This window comes from Hipposideros armiger, unplaced genomic scaffold (genome assembly GCF_001890085.2).
Source record: "Hipposideros armiger isolate ML-2016 unplaced genomic scaffold, ASM189008v1 scaffold_472, whole genome shotgun sequence".
NCBI classification, from domain to species: Eukaryota; Metazoa; Chordata; class Mammalia; order Chiroptera; family Hipposideridae; genus Hipposideros; species Hipposideros armiger.
In genome coordinates, this window is record NW_017731822.1 from 106,828 (window position 1) to 126,528 (window position 19,701).

The window sequence follows — 19,701 nt, forward strand, 5'->3', positions numbered from 1 at the left end:
GAGATTACGTATAAGAATTTATAAGGAACATGTTGGCCCCTAACAGAAGCCCCACTTCCAGGAAGGACTGACTTCTCTGTAGTGCCATCCTGTCACTGCGAGAAATTCCATGCCAGGGCAGACACAGGAAGAGTGACAGCTGGGAGACTGAGAGGTTGTCACAAGAACCCAGGAGGTTTCCTCAAGACCCAGGACCCCTGTGCGGGGGGAGGGGCATTGTTCCTCCTTGTAGCCATATCATATCTATTAATGCCTTCTTACTCTTGAGGAATTTCCTCCTATTCCTGAGGAATTCCCCCACATTGTGAATCTTGCTTTCCCGGACAGAAGTCAGGCCTGTGGCCACGGTGGCACGCATCAGACACACCCCAGACATCACAAGCGGTGTGGGTCCACTTCTGGGGAGAGTGGCAACAGGGATACTAGCGCTGGGGGTAGTGTCTGAGCACAGACTGCACTGCCCAATACAGCATCTGCACAGGGCAGTCCCCCTGCGTGTCTTGCGCTGTTTCTCTCTACATTAACTTCCAAGCCTGACTCCCTCGCCTGTCCCCAGCTCTGTCCTATATTGTGAGGGCCCCTGAGTGTGCACATGTCCATGTCCATCTCTCTACTCCCCACCCCCCACACAGCCCTGGCCACTCTTCACACCAGGGAGGCACACAGGCAGTGGAGTCCATGGGGAACGACCCAGGAAAGAGGCATGCATAGGCCCTGGCACCAGGGACCAGGCGGTTTGGGCAGGGAATTCCAGCTGTCCCTCTGGGTACAAGGATCACGCTCAAGGGTGAGGTGCTGGTGGGCACAGGTTCCAAGTGGGCACATCCTCTTGGCCCTCCAGCTGCTGGCCATGCTGAGGCACATGGCTGGCTAAGAAGCAGAGAGGAGCCCTCCATGGCCTGGGTCTAGGACAGCTCTGAGGCAGACATACCCCAAGGACAGCTGCCAATGATTATCAAACTGTACTTTCAACGGAAGTCACTTCAAAAGACAGCCTCAAACTTGCTCTTAAATGGGGACACCCCAGAGAAACCCAAGACAAGAGAAGGGATGGCAGTCAGTGACTCCTGTTCTCCAGGGACCAGAAGAAGCAGAGGCCCACTTCTGCAATTGAAAAAGAAATTCTAACGGTACTTCCCACGTTCCGCCTTATACCAACTCACTCTTCACACTGAGTGCCTCACAAATACATACACATCATCATTTAATACAGCTTCTCATCCCAAACCTTAATCAACGTGTGTATGTATGTACCGGGGGTGCCAAAAAAATGTATACAAGTGGCAACTTTGGTCAGCGTTGTTCAAGCAGTAGTTCGCCGTAATCAGAAGTGTCTGGACGCTGATGGGAACCACTTTGAGCACCTCTTGTAATTGCAGAAGTCAAACGTGACTTGTACTCATCTTTTGTTATCGGTATATAGAGTATTACCACTTTAATACAGTTTTTTCCTTTCTTAAAATGTGTATACATTTTTTTGGCACCCTCTGTATATTTGACACGATGGAGAAATGTTTAGAGAATTAGGCTCCAACTATATAATTAGGTCCTTGACTAGAACTGAGAAATGACGGTGGATGAGTTCCTGGAAAAAGCAAGGACTAAAGCAGGTTCTTTAGCTCATGAGGTGTCACAACGTCCAGTTTAACTGAGAACCAGTGAAAACGTGTCTGGAGAATGAATTATGGTAATAAAACAAAACCCATAATTAATATCTTCACCTGTTACAAAGATTCAAACAGCTATTAAACAGTCTCCCATATTGTTAAGACCAAAAATATCTGTTTTAAGATGAAAGCCATAGAACCATGTGGTTATGGAAAAGACGAGAATTCTGCTCTTCCACAAGTCCTTGTTTCTTAATCCACAACCCCCCCAAGGAGAAGCAGTAGACAGGTGGGAAATGCAGCGTCTATCTTCTAGGGCATTGACTTTGTCCACGGATTTTCTGGGGGAAGTTATTATTTTCATATTAGAAAAAATACAGCTATGTATAAAGTGAAAAGAAAAACTTCCAAGAGATAAAATATTAAGCATCAAAGAAATAGCCCTTAAGGTGAATCACTTCAGAGTGCTGAGTTGAGTATTTACTTTTCATTTCCCCAGAGGAGTCCTTTGGTGGGAAAATCTGAGAGGCACTACCCTCCATCAACACCCACAGTCATCTCTATTCTGTCCCAATTGTGCAAAATGGAAGCATCCGGGCCCCCACAAACTCACACCCATGGGGCCAGACAGAGCAACCTAATCCTAACTACTGAGGAGACCCCCAGGATGTTTTCCCACTTGAGACAGAGAAGGAGAACATGGAAGTGACCCCAGAGGGGTCTCTGTGGCATGGCTATTTCCGTCCTAGTGATGAGCAACACACAGACATCCTAAAGCCCAACTGTATGTACCGTATACCTCTCAGGGATTTCCCCCCGAGGAAAAGCTTTACACAACTATGAGCCAACAACACTCTATGACAGAGGCAATGGAAAACATTTAACACCTCAGAAAGCTCAAGAAACACTGAACGTTTGGCAACCTTCCTATCTGCGGAAGGATCCGAAAGCCTAGCTCCCAGTAGATTTGTGTGGCTTATTTACCTGTACAAATGAGGCAAGGGATGCTTTTAATCATCAACGAATCTCATGCACAGGATATTAAGATAAAGCTAGCCACAGAGGTTGTAGGTGGTACTACAAAATCTAAGTTACTTAGCTATTACAAGGCACAAAGCCACCAGATTGGTGGGTTTTCAGGTCAAAAGAGAAGATAAGGCACAGAGAGATGTGATTACTGTCACAGGAGGGCTACAGGCAGGAATGGGCCAGACCCCCAGTCTCTTGACCACTAGGCCAGAGTTTAACAAGGTCTCCGTTTTGCCCCAACGAACGTCCTAGTTCTCCTGGACCACGGGAAGCAGACCCAGAGATGGGAATGGTTCTGGTCTCCTGAGCCTCGCCAGCTTCCTTCACCCCTCCAGCACAGTTAACATCGAAGCACTCGTCAAAGGCTAAGACGCTGAGTCCTGCCACATAAGACTCTTCAAAAAGTTGACTGTGAGAGAAAGAGTGTGTCCTCAAGCACTGCTTTCCAGTCAGGCAAAAGGAGTAGGCTCTACCATTTCGGCCTTGACCAAGAGTCACTCGTCATTCAGCGGTGTCTGGACTGCCACCAGGACTCCTCTATCCAGGCTGCACTTGGAGCTGTCCCCTGCTGACCTACAACCCAGTCTACAGAAAGCATTTGGTCACCTCATCGGGTTCTAGTTTGGCTCAGCCCAAGCATCCACACACGAAAATATATAATTTTAATACAAATTACTTTTCTTTATTCTTTACATCTAGTTATCATATTATTTGGAAATTGTGTTGTAGGTAAGTTTTATTATGTTACTTCAGAATTTTCAAAAGTGTGCTTAAAAATACAGAGGGTGCCCCCAAAAATGTATACACATCTTAAGAAAGGGAAAAACTGTATTAAAATTGTAATACTCAATATATACTGATAACGAAAGATGAATACAAGTCATGTGTATACATTTTTTTGGTATCCCCAGTATTTGCATGAAAAGGGGGTGTTAGGTTTCGAATTAAGTGGGAAGCTGTAATCTAAAGTGACAACATGGACCACTTTAATTTCATTCTCGGTCAGGAATGACTGGCTGTTTTTCAGAGGTCCAAAAGTTTGCCAGTTCGGGAAGTCAGATGTGCAGAGCCCCGGATGCCCTGACCCACCCACTCCACTCCTATAGCACCTTGAGTCCAGCTGAAATGCGGTTATCAAACTGCATTTTCAATGTGGGTATTTTGAGAGACAGCCTTACATTTGCCCTTTGCACCTCTTAAATGGGGGCCTGCAGGAGAAAGTTCCCGCTTCTCTCTGTATCAGGAATGCTTTTACCTCTCCTGAGCACTTGTTTTTCATCTTGAAGATCTGGACAATTGTGCCGCACCAGGTTTGCTCTCTCCTGCTGCCTGCAGGAACGCTTATTGATGCTGGCTGTTGTCAACCCTGGCGACAACGTGTTAGAACCACCTGGGTGACTTTAAAAATACCAGTGCCTGGGCACACCCCCTCAAATGCTGGTCTGTTTGCTCTGAGGTCCAGTCTTGGCATTTCTCAGAGTACAGGCAGGGCTGGGGCACTGTGCTTACCTCCGCATTTGCAGCCCCACTTGGCAGCTTTACAAGTATATAGTTCAGAGAGGTTTACATTTTAGAGTCACTCTCCCCTTTTCCCCAGGAGATACTTCCAAGACCCCCCACAGATGCCTGAAACTGAGGGTCGCACCAAACCCTGTATACACTATGTTTTTTCCCATACATACATCCCTTTTCGCTTCAAGGAAGCACTTTCGGGCTTCTCTTGGGCATATCCGAATTGCCAGCATCACTGCTCTTGCACTTTAGGACCATTAAGTAAAAGAAGGGTGACCTGAAAGCAAGCACTGCGATCCCATGACAGTCAGTTTGAAAAGTGACTAAGGGTCGAGTCTCGGGGAGCACATACAGCATGGATATACTAGACAAAAGGGGTGATTCATATCCCAGGCAGAAGCGGGATAGTGCGAGGTTTCATCACACTACTCAGAATGGCATACGATTTAAAACTTATGAATTATTTCTGGAAGTTTCCATTTAATATTTTCGGATTGTGGTTGATCGTGGGTAACTGAAACCACTGAAAGTACACCTGCAGAGAAGGGAAAGTAAAGCTCATTTCAGGCTCCACTTTGTCCCCCGTCTTGTTCATTTTATCTTATTTTTAACTATGGCATCTTATAAATCCTTTCCAGAACAGGTAGGAATGAAACATTTGGCTCCATTACTCTGACACGTGCATGAAGAGAGGAGACAGTGCAGAATCCAAAGGTGTGACGAGGGGCCTTGAGGAACCCCAGCCCTTTTCAACACTTGGCGGGATCGCTGGTGCCAGGGCTCCCACATGCTGGGCAGGACCACAAGGCTGCAGCAGTGTTTCCTGCAGCCACGGTGCAGCCAGTGGGGAGGAACAAAGCTGCTGACAGTGCAGCCTTAAAGAGAGGAAAACACAAACCATGTGCCTGCTGACAGCAGCAGATGGGGAACATGGGACTGGGCCATAGCCAGTGAGTTTCAGTGGCTCTTGATTTCTGTCCTTGAAAGTGACAAGTTCACATGGGTCTGTCATGTAACATCATAATCTCTGTACTTACCTACCTCCTGGGCTATGGTAGGTTCACTGCAATTGTCCAGCTTTGCCACTCTCTCCACAATAGCTCTACCTGCTTTCAGGTGGACACCCGCCTCCCACTGACGCATCCCAGCCACAGGTTTACCATCTACCCAGTCCAAGTGCACAGCTAAACCCAGATGCTGTCTCGGCACTCTGCTATTCTTTAGCGAACCAAGGAGTTGCATCCTTGTCCTTCATTTTCTTGTCCCCTCCACTGGAGGTGCTGAGTGGTGTCCTACCTGTGGGCAGCCAGTGTGCCCATACTCTGTTCAAAGAGGCAAATTTCAAAGCACCCCCTTGGGCAGAGAGACTGCATATGCCTTGTGACTTCACCCAGATGACTCATATCTATTAGAGGGCATGGGTTTTGAACTATTTCAGTCACTGCTCCATCTTCAGTACTTGGAATAGTGCCCGGCATGTAGTAGATATTCAATAAGCATTTATCAAATAAAGAAAGACTTGCTGCCACATTATATACCACACCAGACTCAGTAGAGCCTATTAGAAATGGAGTTTTTGGTCATGTGAGGATTCAGGTCAAATATCCTTTCTGAAATGACATGGAGGCCACCCCAGAGTGGATGGGTTCCAGCGATGCGCCACACACCCACAATAGCAGCTAGCCAAGTAAACTGGAAATAAATCAAGGGCTCCACATCCCTTCTCCCACCAAATCCCAGCCCAAAGACCCCACGTTTCTGTCTAGCACACAACATGATATAGGATATGAGTACAGAATAGTACATGAAATATTAAATAGGATATTAAATAAACTAATTAAAGGAGCCAAGAGAGAAAAAAACAGCCATGGTTGCACAATCAATTGGGGGGAAGGGGCTAGCTAACTTCCCCAGCACCATTCCCGGCTCTCCACAGTTCATCAATAAGCACAGAGCAGTTCCACTTTTTACATTCACCTTCCAGAAGCGTGCCACGAAGCCAGGGTGACCCAAGCATCACACTCCATGACGGATGGGTCTCGGCTCACCTTTTCTCCATGGCATCAGTGGCCCAGGAACATCCCTTCCTCGGTTTCTAGGCTCTGGAGCTAAAACCACTGTAACGTGGCCATCTGGCGAGCATCCCCTGCTGCCTGGAAACACCGTGGACAGCTGCCCCTGGCATGAATCCTCACACCCTGCCCAGCAGGCTTCCTTCCTCCCCGGTGGGCAGAGAAAAAAAGCCTTGGTAGGCAGGGACCTCTGGGAACCATCATGCCTTAAAGTACAAGGCATGGGGTTTGGAGTCCAGAGGTGTCTCTCTCCTTCTGGGGGCCAATCCTCGAAGTTAGTCACCCTACTAAGCTTCCGCTTCCTTTGATGTGAACGGAGGGTGATAATAGCATGTCTCTGTTGGGATGATAAACGAGCAGTAACCGTAAAGGGTCTTATAAAGTGCTGGACGCTCCTGTTGTCAATGAGTGTCTTCTGGCTGGCTGTAGCCACACCACCCAGCAGCATCCTTAATCTAGAGGGGCCACAAGTACCCCTCCCCATCCCATGTTCAAGGGCATTCATCTCTGTCTTGTTAAGGAGACAGGCCCTTCTGAGCCTAAACCCTTAAGAACACTCCTGAACACCTAAGGGAGGCTGACACTCCTAAACCGGCTAAACGTGGCTGGATTACAACGCCTGGAAGCAATTCTCACACAAACACACACACACACACACACACACACACCGATTCTCACACAAACACACACACAAACACACACACACACACACACACACACACACACACACACACACACACACACACACACACACACACACACACACACACACACACACACACACACACACACACACACACACACCCGAGAACAACCCTCCAGAACCATCGGCAAAATCCCCAAAAAGGAATCTGAACAACTTTTATCCTGCTCCAAACAGAAAAAGAAACAAACAAAAAAGAACCCCACAGATTATACCGCCATTACCTTCTTGCGCAACAAACTGACGACCATTGGTAACTTAAAAAGGAAAGGTGACATCGGGAAGGTGTCCAAGCCAGAGTCAGTCGCCCACTGGCGACCCAGCCCCGCCTGCTCCAGCGTTTTCCTACCTGGATGAGCCCCGTGGGGGCGTGCGGGGTCGCAGCCCGCCCTGCCGGACGCCCTGGGAGCCGAGAGAGGGTGCTCCGGGCGCGGCGCACGGAGGTCACATTCCCGCCGCTCCTGGGGGCGCCGGCCCGGCAGCGCTCGCTTGTTGAGCCTCCGCGGTGCGCACCGAGCCGGCTCCGGGCAGCGGGTGGAGACAGCTCTGCCAGGACAGTCCGCGGGCAGCTAGTGAGCTGGCCCATGCTCCACCCCGCCCGGACCCCTTCCGGATGCCGCCCGGGCAGGTCATCCCCGTGGGGCCCTAACAGCTCTGGGTGCCAGGACACTGGGAGGCTGTCCCATACTCCCAAACCAAAGCCCAGCTCCTGAAGGGGTAGCGATGGTGGTCCCACCCAAAGTGGGACTACTTACTTAGACATCACGACCTGGCTGCCACCCAATGGCGGGGTCCCTGGGCATGATGAGTTAGGAGAACCCTAGGCAAACACTACCACTTTTGTGCCTGGAGCCTGAGAGATGAGAGTCGGGCCCCAGCTCTTGCAGACTGACTGGCCTTGTGAACTTGGACTACTCACTAACTTCTTTGTACCTCCCTTTCCTCTTCTGTGAAAGGGATGATAACAGCTCCCATGTCACGGAGTGGTTGGGGAAATTAAATGAGCAATTACTGTAAACCAGTGCGTGGCACAGAGTTGACATTATACTAGCGTCACCTGATACTTTTATTGTTATTGCTATGCACCCGAATGAAAAAACAGTTTACAGGTGGACAGCCTTGATACCAGGCTTCTTGGCCAGACCCGGCATTCCTTTAAGCTTTAAACCTACTTACTCCCACCTGTTCATTGCCTCATTTTCAAATGAGAGTTCATTGATACTCAGAGAAATGCAATGAATTGCCAAGGTCACACCTAGCTCTCTGTACAGAGAATAAAGGACGCTGGGGTCCTGGCAGTGGCTAGCTTGGATTCCAAGCCCAATAGCTAGGAGCTTAAAGCCCTGCCACTCCGTCCCTCCAGCATGTGACTGAAGTCCAGCTTGTGTGGAAGACTTACTGAGCCATCTTCAGAGGAAGCGCGGAGTAAATGCTTGCGTCCTCCCTAACAGAACATATCATCCTTCTGTATTCCTTCCGGGCTGAGCAGGCACTTGTTCCCACACCCTATCCCAGAAACTCAAGAACCGAGATCACCCAGGCTGCCCCAGCCAACCCTGGGCTGGAGGAAAGCATAAAGAAAAGCAGCAATAACCCATCACCCCCAATCCTGCCTGTGTCCTGGCATGATGACAATTTCCCATTTTGTTATTTATTTTATTTTATGTGGTTCCAGAGCTTGTATAGTTCTTCTTTCTCAAGGGAACAGGTTCAAATCTGAATCAGAAGTTCCATCTCTTAGTATCCCTTGAGTGCTGGTTCTCAAAATCTTGACTACACAGTAGGATCCTGGGGCAGTCCTGGACCACTGCTGCTCAGATCAGTCACGTCAGAATCTCTGGGGCTGAGGCCCAAGCGTCAGTGTTTGTAAAGCTCCCAGGCAATTCCACCATGCAGCCAGGGTTGCGAAGTGATCTCCCAGCCCCCCTACCTCCACACCCAAGGGGTGTTCTTACTCTGAACCCTCCTCCTGAAGCTACTTTAGCCCATGTGTCCAAGTGGCAGTCAGTGAACCCGAAAACAGGTGGGTCTGGATCAATGGTGCAGAACTAGCCTGGAAGTTGTATGCTGGTAAGTAAATTGATCTTACCATTTATGTAATGAAGGTTTTTAAATAGATTACAAGTAGAAAGTAAAATTGATTTATGAACTAATGTGGAAATAAAAATCACACTTTCCTTTTACTTTTCTTTACATTCTGATGCCTCCCACCCACATCTACCCCAACTGCCCTGCTTAAAACATGGGTCCCTATACCCAGGTGGGACTCTCAACCACCACCACCCAAATGGGGATGGAGTTAGTAGACCTCCCCTCCTCACCTATAACCACTGTTTGATCTGAGACCTTGAATTCACTCAGCCATGCTGACCACTTTCCCTGACTCTCCCCTTTTGTTTTCTTTCCTAGGTAATTCAGGTGTCCACCTGCCTTGTTTCATGAGGAGCAGGCTGTCACTCCTTTATCTCGCTCTGTTCTGGTCTCAGCAGCACACAAATGCTCTGAATGCAAGTGTGTGCTTTTGTGTAAGACACACCCCTTCATGAAGATGGTGACGGATGTGTTTGACAAAAACTTATGGGAAACAGAAATAACATCTATAGCCTTGGAACACCTTCTGGAGTGTGTTTCCCTCACTACTCTCCCACCTCTGAAACTCTTTTCATTTGGAAAACTTGACCATCTGCCACCCCTGGGCCATCTCCCTTAAGAGACCACACGCCCTGAGAATTTTCAGTCTATCCCCCACCTGTCAAAGTGCTCAGATCAGGGGACCCTCTTTGAGAAGAATAAGTATTCACACAAAACAAAATCACATTGACCAGTACAACATGATCTGACAAATAAAACATTTTCTGTAACCTATGTGACAGGACATTTTGAAGGACTGTCTATTCCAAACATGACCACTGGCTTGAAAGCTTTAAAGAGGAAGCATTTTGTGCTTGATTCCTTGACTTTCCCAAAGCCAAAGTGTTAGAGAACTTGGAACATGGAGTTTATATCATAAACCACTGAGTTCAGAAGAATGTATGGTAATGCAAAGGGACGGATGGGTTTTCCACTGAAAGGAGCAGAGTTGACCGGCAGCTCGGATGAAAAGCAGAGGGGTGTGCACTGACTGGTATGCACTGAGCCTGCAAGGTCTCTGAGAGGTGGTGCAGTGCACACATTCCCCACCACCACCAAACCAGAGAAACCCTGGCCTCCTCCTGAGAGAGGAGACTGAAGGAAATCCTGGAAGAGGAGGGCATTGCTGGGCTCCCGGAGCCCTAGACACCACCAGTGTGATCACAAAGCCCTGTGTATGGCATGATCCATCCATGCCAAGGCACAGCCCTGACAGCACAACTGTCTGGGCCTGAGGACAGGCTGCCTCACGAAGCCCCAGAGTGTTCAGAGTCCCCAGATCTTCCAAGGGGACTGCCAAGGGGCTGTGAAAGCCAAAACTGAGAAGAGCCCTTGTAGGTAAGGGCTGTATGGCAAGCACGATGTCAGGTAAGGAAGGTCAGTGAGTCCAGAGAATGACCTATGGACAGAGCCCTTCCCCGCAGCTGTCCATGCCCTTCCCCTCTACCACCTCCAAAGAACTCCAGTGACCGTCCAGAGACAAGAGGGGGTTTGGAGAGGGGGTTTGAATAGATTTTGCTGCTACCCGGAAGGGATTGAGCCATGAGCCAGGGGAAACTAAACAATGCTGAGTTGGCAAGTTTTTTTGTTTGTTTGTTTTTGTTTTCTGGCCCCAGATGGAAATAAGGACTCATGAGTTAAGTTGACTTTAATTGTGGAAAAAAAAGAAAATTACGTTTTTGCACACAGGGCCTCTGTGATTCTTGCCACATCATTTTTTGTCATTTAGGGAGCTGCCAGTAACCACTCACAGCACCACAGTATGATGACATATTTTAAAACCACTGTTCTAGATGGACTTCCTGCAACAGCCTAGTTTTCTGCTCCTTCACATATTTTCCATCTACTGACCTCCAAATAACCACTTTTCAAATTTATGTCTTTTATTATTTTCCATCACTGCAACCTAGCAGTTTTAATCAGCTCAACACTCTCCCTTTCTCTAAACAGTTGTATGTGGGCTTCTGTGACCATCTTTCTGTTCAGATCCTCTGTCCAAGATCTGGACAAATCAGAAAGCCACATGGGAACTGGACATGAGAGCTGATGAGACAGTGTAAAATATGAGAAGGTTGCTGTGGGCAATGAACTATTTCTTAACCTCCTTTGGGAGAGGAGCAAGAAAAGGGGGACATGGCAGGCAGCCCTGCCAACATTTTGTTCTAATTGCAGCTTTGATTGTGCTCAGTGAGGCAAATGACTGACTGAAAGTGGTTTCTTGCACTTCGTTTTTCCCATGCTAACACAGAAACAGCACAGAAAGTTCCAGAGGCGATTGAATTAGTAACTTCCAAGAACCACTGCACCTAAGAGAACCAGACTGGTGGCGCCTCTCTTTTATGCCAGCTGTCTTTAATGCAATGACTGCTTCAACGCATGAAACGTAAAGCAACAATAACCAAACTATCCGTCACCATCTAAAAGGTATCCAAGAAAAACCTAGTACAACCATTGTGCTTAGTCATATGTGAAACACATAAGAGTACCGCCTTCCTTACACTCATTTTTAAATCTAATATTCTTTCCCCTGTAATTCTACAGTTTCACCATCTTTGGTTCTCTTCTGTAATTCCTCTCTAGGTTTTGTCACTTTCCCTTTCCCACAAGCACCTTTCAAAATCCAGACTTTCATGTTGCAGCTTTCCAGGTCTTTGATCCTTTCTGAATATAATTGCCAATTTATTTTCTCTAAGTGGTTTTCTTTTTAATATGATCACAGTAGTAGACTAAAGATGACTGCAAATTCTTCACTCCTCTAATCAAGAGGTGACGTCTAATTTCCTTCCCCTTGCAACTGGGCTGACCTCAGAGACTTAATCAATATCAATCAATAGAATAACATGTAATTGAAACATCTGATGCCAGATCATTAAAAACCTTCCAGCTTCTTCCTAACTTCTTAGAACACTCACTCTTGGTGCCCAAAGCTGCCAGGTAAGAAGTATTACTATCTGAGACTGCCATACAATTAGAAATTCCAAGAACATGGAGGCACTCCAGTCCACAGCCCTAGCTGACAGGCAGAACCAAGTCCAGCTGTGGGAGCTCGCCATCTTGGATATTAAGCCTGTCAACCCTATTCAGCCAATTTCCAACTACATCCACGGGAGAGTCACCAAAGGAGAACAACCCAGCTGAGTGCCATCAACCCACAGAACCATGAGAAATAATAACACATTGTTGTTTTAAGCCACTGAGTTTGTAGAACAATCATAGATAAGCAAGGCTATGACCATACTCAGGAATGTGTCATGTTCACCCTTGGCCCATCCGGTACCATATAGAATCAGCCTAGCATGCCAACTCCCTCAGAATTAAAATGACACCTGTCCTCCCTTCTCTAGCATCACCTCTGAACACTGCCCAGTTACAGAGGACTCCCTTAAAATTGTTATTATGACTGTCTCACCAGCAAATAAAGGAAAAATGAGAGTTAGGATATGGTCAAATGCTTTAAACATACTTGAAATTTTTAGACATAAACACTTTTAGAATAAAAGAAGTAGCTATAACCTTGTTCTTTTTAGCAAATGCTAACCGCAGGAATGATTTTAGTTTCCAATGTTGTTATTTGACGATTTCCCAAGAAATACTATAACCCATGAGAAGAAAGCCTCCACTAGCAAAAGTACTGGAAGAGTAAAGGGCAGGTCACTACTTCCAGCAACAGAAGCAGAAGAAAAATCTGGTTGGACTCAGGAATGCCCTATTTGTTGAATTATTTACCTAATGTTCAAAGATTATATTAACACTTACCTATTCCTTTCTCTCATCTTTCCTCAGAAAAACAATTTGGCAACAACTCAGCAGCAGGTAACTGCCGTCAAACCATAATTACTGTTGTCCATGACTGCTCTGAGGGAGGATAGGAGCTGGGCGAGCTCCCTGCCTTGGGTTCAAGGGTTGGGAGAAGAGGCCATAGTACCACTGATTCGTTTTTGCCTCTCACATTCTCATAAGTAAATCACTTAATTAAGAGCCTGGATGCTGGGTGCTGACCTGTTCCTACTCTGAGATCATTAGACCTGCTAACGACCTCAGTTTATGATCTAGAATATAGCTGGTGGTGTCCTCAGAAGAATCTAATGCCACTGGGCCTTGAGTGGCAAGTAGAAGCCTATGATCTCAATAACCCAATAATGGCATAAAAGATTCGGGATCCAGACTGGAACAGACTTTGGGCAGGAAACACAGGAGATCCCCTGAGTGTGACTTACACATGGGCTCTGAGAAGGTAGCTCCGAGGATTCCCTCTTGTATTTCCATAGATCTATACTATCTGAGACATGTAGCTTCTAGAAACATGGAGCTATTTAAATTTGTTGAAAATTAAATAGAATTCAAAATCTAGTTCCTGAATCGCACTAGCCACACATCACCACTGACCACCATATTGAACTGCACAGAACGTCTCCACCACTGAGAACTGTTCAATTGGACATTGTTACTCTTAAATCTAGACAGTTCAGGGCCTCTGAAACAGGGGTCATCATTCTCTAGCAAGCCAGTTCTTATCCAACATAGACAATCTGCTCATTTTAAACTTATACCTTAGGCAAAATCCTCTTCACACCTTCCTCTTTCCTTTCGATCAACCATGTCATCATTCCGTCTTTCTTTAAAGGCTCAGGTAAATCATACCTGCTCACACATTCCCTCATGAGGAATATTGGCCTGTAGTTTTCTTCTCTTAAAATCTCCTGTTTGGTTTTAATATCTGAGTAATGCTAACCTCATAGAGTTGGGAAGAACTCATGAGTTGGGAAGAATTTACTCCTCCCAGTTCGGTACAGAATTGGTATTATTTCTTCCTTAAGTGGTAGACTTCACCAGGGAAGTTATTTGGGCCTGAAGTTTTCCTTGTGGGAAGATTTTTCAACTACAAATTCAATTTCTTTCATGGATAGAGAGCTATTCAACTTACCTATTTCTTCTTGATTGATGTGTCTTTCAAAGAATTTGTCCATTTCACCTCAGTGTCAACGTTTTATGTATAATTTTGTTCTTAATATTCTGTTATTATCCTTTATTATTTGTAGTGCAGTGCAGTGGCATTACCTAATTCTTGCTATTGATATTTCTGTCTCTGTGTTTTATTCTTAATCATTCTTGCTAGGGATTTATCAAGGTTATTGATCTTTCCAAAAAATCAGCTTTTGGCATCATTCATTTTCTCTATAGTATTTCTGTTTTCTATTTAATTGCTTTCTGCTTCGTTTTTATTATTTCTTATCCCCTGCTTGCTTTGGGTGTAATTTATTCTTCTTTTTCTAGCTATTTAAGGTGGCCAAAGTCATTGATTTGACCCTTTCCTGCTTTTTTAAATAGGCATTTAATACTGAAATTTTCTCCATAAGTGACAGCTCAGTCTACATATAAGAACCTTACAATACTATACGTCCACTTCTCTCTGCCTGGCCCTTGTGCTATTTTTGTCATTCATTTTGCTTTTACATATGTTATCAACTTCACATTGCACTATTATTACTTCTGTTAAAAAAGTCAGATTTTTTTTAAGAAATTTAAGTAATAATTTCATTGCCATTTCTAGCACTCTATTCTTTTGGATAGATTCAGATCTCTATCATCATTTTCCTTCTGCCTAGAGGATTTCATTTAATATTTTTGTAGTACAGGTCGGCTGATAATAAATTTAGCTTTTCATGTTTGAAACCGTTTAATTTTGCCCTACTTTTAAAGGATATTTTTCTGTGTATAGATTTCTAGGTTGAAGGTTTTTCTTTTTTTCTTTCTTTTTTAGTACTTTAGAGATAAATCTCGAAAGTCTTCTAGCCTACATTGTTTCTGTGAGAAACCTATCATCTTGTCATCCTGGTTCTGCTGTAGGTATGTTTTTTCCTCTGGCTGCTTTTAAGATTGTTTTTCGTTATCACTGGTTTTAAACAATTTGATTATGATGAAACTTGGTCTATTTTTCTTTGTGGTTCCTGGGAGTCATTGAGCTTCTTGGATCTGTGGGTTTATAATTTTCATCCAATTTGGAAAAGTTCTGGCCATAATTTTCAAATATTTCTTGTGTCACTCCATGTCTTTCCTTTGGGGACTTCAATCACAGGTGTATTTGGTGGCTTGAAATTATCCTACAGTTTACTGATGCTTTGTTTGTTTGTTTGTTTGTTTGTTCCCTCCCCCTCCTCCCCCGTGTTTCATTTTGGTAGTTTCTATTTCTCTATTTTTAAAGTCATTCATCTATTTTTCTGCAGTGTCTAGTCTGTTGTTCATCTCATCAAGTATATTTTTTATCTCAGACATTGTAGTTTTCATTTTTAAAAGCTAAAGATGGGTGTGGGTTTTTTTTTACATTTTCCATTTATCTATGTACTCTGAACATGTGGAATACAGTTATAATAACTGTTCTAATGTCCTCACATGCTAATTCTAACATCTTTGTTAGTTTTTAGTTGGTTTTGATTAATTTTTCTCCTTCTTATTTTCCTACTTCTTTGCATACATTTCATAGTCATTTTCTGAAGCCAAACATTGTGGGGTTTAACTTGGTGGATGCTAGATATTCTTGTGTTCTGGAATGCACCTGAGTTCTTGGAAATACTTTGATTTCTCTGAGTCATGCTTTTATGACTTGTTAGGCAGGGTCACAGCAGCATGCCATCTGGGGCTCATTTCATTCTACTGCTGAAGCATGGTCCTTCTCAGTCCTCTACTGAATGTCTGTGAATTACGAGGTTCTCCAGTCGGGCTGGTGAGAATAGAAATTATTCCTGGCCTTGTGTGCTGTCTACTATCTAATCCCTCAGAGTAGTCTTTTTTCTGGCCTCAAGAGGTTTCCTCACACACATGTGCTGATTGGTACCTCACTGAATCCTTAAGGGGGGCCCTCTGTAGATCTAAAGTTCTCTCTTCTTGCAGCTGGGTACTCTCCATCATCCTTCTTGTGAACTGGAGCCACCTTGGTCTCCCTTGGCTCTCTGCTCTGTCTCATCAATTTAGGAAGTTTGCTGAGTTGTGCCTGGGTCCCCCTTCCCTATGGGAATGACTGGGCACCCTTCCATGGCCAGGACTCTCTCTCAAGTCAGTAAGCAAGAGCAATCATAGGACTCACCTCATTTGGTTCTTGTCTCTTAGGGATCACTCTCCTTCACTGGCTGATGTCCAACATCTAAAACACCCTGGTTTCAAGTATTTTATATAGTTTTTTGGATTGTCACTGGTGAGAAAGTAAAGCCAGGCCCTATTGCTCAATCTTGGCAGGCAGCAGAATTCTGCTCCAGTTTCCAAAGTTCATAAATATGACAGTCAGCAGTGAGCCTGCCTAAAATTCTTTACACATCTCAAAAAAAAATTTATTTTAGTTTGAAAAGCTTTTGAAATATTTATCAAACATAACCCAGAATGAACAAATGTTAGCCAAGACTTTTGAGGAAGCAAATTGTGATGATGTCAGGTCAAGGACAGCCTGGCAATTATTTAGCCCTAGAGGCAGATAGGCCAGTGGTGAAGCACCAGGCTGAATGGGAAAAGTTATGCCATCGGACATGGAAAGGAAAGAATTGTTGTGAAGGAAGGTGGGATGGAAAGAAGGAAAGAAAAGAGGAGGGAAGGGAGACAGGAAGTCCGAGGAACCCTATCTTTTATTTCCAGGTTTGCTAAACCCAAGATTTGTGAAGAATGAATTATTAGCAATTGTGATCTCTACAAAACAGGCATCTTGAGGGAGAAGTTGAGAGGTAATTCTAAGAGTGTTAAAAAATGTTAAAGCTACATGAGTGGCTCTCAAATTTCCCTGAAACCTTTTTACGGGTCCAAAAGGTCAAAACTACTTTGATAATAATTCAAAGATGGTACGTGCCTTCTTCACACACCCCTCACAAGTCTATGTTTTCAGAGGCTACATGATGTATTTCTAATTTTTTTGTTTTCCAAGAGATAATTATTTTTATAAAAATACACTATTTATGTTAACAGGAAATGAATCCATTATTTTTAAATGATCGATAAAAATTCACATATGATACAGTTGACCATGGAACCAAACCTCTTTAAAGTTCTCAATAATTTTTAAGAGTGTAAAGAAATTTTTAGATCAAAAGTTTGAGAGCTTCTGTTCTACATCAAACTTTTGCGGCCCTGTGGAGACCACCGTGTAGTTCATGGAAGCATCTTCTCAGGAATAAGGACAAAGGGCAGATCAAGAAGGCCAAAGGCAGAACCAGCTCCAACACCTCCAGCAGCTTCATCTGGTTACTCAGACTTAGAAGTGATATTGGCCAGAACAGCAGCCCCTATAAGCCGCACCCATAGGACCAGTGTCCTAGTTCATTATTGAGATCTTTACTGCTCTTTTACGTAGCTCAAGTCCCACCCAGAATTCCTCAAAACATATGCAAAACTGCCGGTGCCATTTCCAATTTATTTCACCACAACATTCATAACTACTCATCTTACCAGTGCCTAATCATTGATCATTTATGTAGGAAGGAAATGTACAAATAGCAAGCACCTATTATGCGTCAGACAATAAGTTAGATGCTTTAATAAGACATCACATTTAGGGCCGGCTGAGTGGCTCAGTTGGTTAAGAGCTCGCTCAAGAGGATGAGCTCTGAGCAACAGGGTTGCCAGTTTGATTCCCGGCCTGAGCTGAGGTGCTGCTGAGGTGCCGCTGAGCTGCCAACAGGTGGCAGGATGGCTCAGCTAAAAAAGAAAAAAAAAAAAAGATCACATTTAATGCTCACCACACTATGAACAGTATCACTATCCCCTTATTTTATAAACCAAAACAGACCTTCTAGAGAGCATAAGGAGCTTGCCTAAGATTATCCAGTGAGTTAAATAACCAACCCGGGACTCAGCTCACTCTCCAAAGAGGATGGTCTTTCCCACTCCCAATGCTGCCTTTTACTGTGGTGTCGTTGTCTGTAAAGTGAAAAACAGCCTAAAAGACGCAAGAGCTGCCGCAGGCTGGAGCTCAGCTCCGCTGTGCACTAACCGTGTGGTGCTGAGCAAGTCACTGCACTTCTCTATGCACTGGTTTCCTTGACGATAAATTAATGCTATTAAGAGTCCCCACTTCACTGGATTGTTGTGAAAACTGAATAAGTTAATATATAAAAAGCATTGCTGGTCGAGTGGTGCTTTGGTTAAGAGCTGGCTTGGGATGCCAGAGGACCCCGGTTCAGATCCCACATATGAGGGCCAGTGACACTGCCCTCTACAGCTAAGATGCTGAACAACAGCTCAACCCGGAGCTGTACTGCTGTGAGTCGCCGGGGATGGCGTCCCCGGCTGCAGTGGGTTGCCATGGGCTACCGTGTGTAGCCGGCAACCAGTGTGAGCGACCAGCAGCCGCAGTGAGCAGCCAACCAGAAGCCGGTGACTGATCTGCCTCACCCAGGAAGAGCGTAATGATGGTGCCAACTTGGGCCATTGTAACGACGTCCTCCGCAACTAGACTTTAGAACAAAAAGACAGCAACTTGTCTGTTCCCCTTCCCCCAATTCCCCAATAAAAAATAAAAAAATGCCAACAGGTGACAGGATGGCTCAACTAAAAAAAATCCTAAAAAAAAATATATAAAAAGCATTTAAATATCATCTGACACATAGTCAGTGGTAGAGATGATCATTATTTGCCATACATTAGCTATCTTTGGGGAAGTTATTCAAGCTTTCTCAACCTATGAAATGGGTATACATATTCCTGCCCAGTTACACCAGAGAGTTATTAAGAAAGTTACAGATCATCAATACCAGACAATATTTTTAACCGAATAATATTATGCAAATAAGCTAATGTTACTGAAGCTCTATTGGGCATAAACTCCTAATGTGATGTCATTTTGCAATAGGGAGTTTTCTGGTAAAGAATGGATCAGAATTTCTGGCTAAAAGTCACATTAGTCACCACAGCTAATCAATTCCTCATTCCAAAACACCAATCAAAACCACATTTAAAAAGTGGGGTATTTCTGCACAAACACTCAAGTATAAAATAAGAAAGTGTGAAATGTATAAATAACTTGGTCTTTGTGTGATAGGACAGTGAGCTTAAGTCAATATTGTGAAGTACTATCAGGAACTGAAATCTAAACGGTACTCAAAGATAATGAAGGATTTAAAGGAAACAAAAGGTCAACTTGCAGCCAAAAGTTTCTCAACATTCCTTACGTAAACTAAGAAATTTAATTACTACCATGCCAAAGTGGTTCTGTTTCTCTTTGTTTTTCATTGTTAAAAAATTTTACCCCGGCTTGAATCATTTCCTGTCTTGACAACGGCAATACCTCTTTCCTGTTCTCCCTACACTGCTAAACTTCAGATCACTCATTGCCAAAGCAATTCCCCTCCTCATTGCCAAGTAGATATCCCAAGCCATTAGAGGTCACATGCACACATGCACACATACGCACATGCACACACATCCCTACTCTATCTGAAGTCCTCACTGGTGCTTCATAGCATGGCATCATCTAACTTACTATATTACTTTGTGATCTTGTTTGTTAGCCATTTGCCCATACTAGAATGTGAGCACCATGAATTTTGCTCGCTGTTGTTTTATCATTGTCCAGAAGAAAGCCTGCATGTGCTAAGTGAACGTAGGGAGGGAAGGAAGAAGGGAGGGAGGGAGAAGGAGAGGGAGGGAGGGAGGGATCAATTAACTATGTACA

At 44.6% G+C, this 19,701-nt stretch overlaps 1 protein-coding gene across 8 annotated transcripts in view; it reads right to left on the bottom strand.

Annotated features, from left to right (window-relative positions):
- The window catches only part of IL1R1 (interleukin 1 receptor type 1), a 90,673-nt gene that overhangs the window by 32,222 nt on the left and 38,750 nt on the right, over nucleotides 1-19,701 (bottom strand). The window contains exon 1 of one of the 8 annotated variants that reach the window (XM_019666519.1): nucleotides 7,679-7,791. The exons of 5 other annotated variants lie outside the window; for them this stretch is intronic. The gene's annotated coding sequence lies outside the window, so the exon portion shown is untranslated. Of the gene's footprint in view, nucleotides 1-7,272; nucleotides 7,453-7,678; nucleotides 7,792-19,701 lie in introns of those variants that run through there. 2 more of the 8 variants (XM_019666523.1, XM_019666517.1) reach the window with 2 other exon arrangements.